Here is a 1,547-nt window from a genome sequence, read left to right on the forward strand (position 1 = left end):
ATGGGTTGGTTTGTGTTCCCTGCGCGGGCAGAAGGACCCTTGGGCCGGGGACTGGAACAGTTCTCCTCGGCAGAGCTCCGGCCATGGCTGGAGAAATAAACATCTCTCTGAAACAGCTAGCAAGAATCTGTCCATATATAGATTTCTTTCCCACGGGCCTCATTGTCTGATACATCGTGTTACAGAATCCCCACTGTAACAAGTTCAGACTTGTAGAGACTCATTTTGGAAGTAAGAATAGTAACAGGGGAGGAACTCAAGAGATGCTTGGTGATACAGAGCTGTAGCTGTGCTGATCAGCTGAAGCTCACCCAAGTCTGTTTATTTCATTGATGCTGACAGAGCATAGGGTTATCTCTCTTACAGGTTAATATCACTGTATGAGGGTCCAGGTCCAGGGGACGAAACATGATCATCCATCTGTACCTAGTAATTTGGTATGCCCTGTTTGAGACACCTATTGTCTGAACTAGCAGAGCAATTAGCACTTTATAGTTGTTTGGAGCATGACTCCCACTCACTGGCAACAGCACTGCTTTTTACAGCATTTTACAAACAAATAATGGTATGCACCATGGTGCTCAACAGAAAATGAGGCACATAGATTTAACCTATGAGAAAATTACTTACTGGACACTTCATGAGGATGAAGGAATAGATACCACTTCTGCACCACAGCCCTTAGCTGATGAAACTAAAAAATCACCCATTTCCTTCCTTCTCCACCCACTCCAGGGCCAGTACCTATTTTCCACTATATGTTGCAGAACAGATAGTTATATTGTGGTTCACATCCTGCTCCATCCCTTTCACAGGATGAATGTGTAATTCTGAGAGCTTAGACATACAATTGATAGCAAAAGTTTGACTTAATGTCACTAGAACTATCATACAAATGCCCATAGGTATTAATTGCATTTGTATAGAAGCTCTGAATTTTGCACTTTGGAAATTCTGAGTCTTTGGCTCTCCAGCGTGAGGTTTCTTACACAACAAAAGTTTTGGTGGTTGATTTCCCAGATGTTTTCTTTAATTAAAATAAAGTAAAATAATAAAATTTAGTAAAAATGTAAATCTAGTAATTTAAATTAGTTATCATTAACAAAAATAAGACTGAAATTCTATCACATGATCATACATCACAAAAGAACCGGAACCTTTAGTTCTCTGTGACATTCCCTGCCACTTGAGCTAACAATGTGGCTGGTGAGAAATGCTGGCCTCCACCCCTAGCAGGGCCCAAGACATAAAACACACACCAGGTATGTAGGATTCTCCACAGAAAGCAGACAGAATGTGTCTGAAGTTTGAGGTTCTTCTCCAGACACCAAGAGGATTTTATTGCTGCATATCTATAGGCAGTGACTGCAGTCTGTCCCTTGTTCCACTCTCTGTCTGTTTGCTCTTGCTCCCAGTCTTATCCAGAATCATTTGTGACCACATCTCAGGTCTAGACACCCTCCCTGGTGTCCTTTATTTCACTGCCCTAGCTTTACTGTCTTTTCCTTTCATACGTGATTTTAGGTCCAAACCCAAATCAAATACTC

At 41.6% G+C, this 1,547-nt stretch overlaps 1 protein-coding gene across 1 annotated transcript in view; it reads right to left on the reverse strand.

Moving 5' to 3' along the window:
- LOC103618437 (histamine H3 receptor) overlaps positions 1 to 1,547 on the reverse strand; it is a 7,293-nt gene that overhangs the window by 1,676 nt on the left and 4,070 nt on the right. The window lies entirely within an intron of this gene.

The sequence above is a fragment of the Corvus brachyrhynchos genome, unplaced genomic scaffold, assembly GCF_000691975.1.
Source record: "Corvus brachyrhynchos isolate BGI_N302 unplaced genomic scaffold, ASM69197v1 scaffold106, whole genome shotgun sequence".
Classification (NCBI taxonomy): Eukaryota; Metazoa; Chordata; class Aves; order Passeriformes; family Corvidae; genus Corvus; species Corvus brachyrhynchos.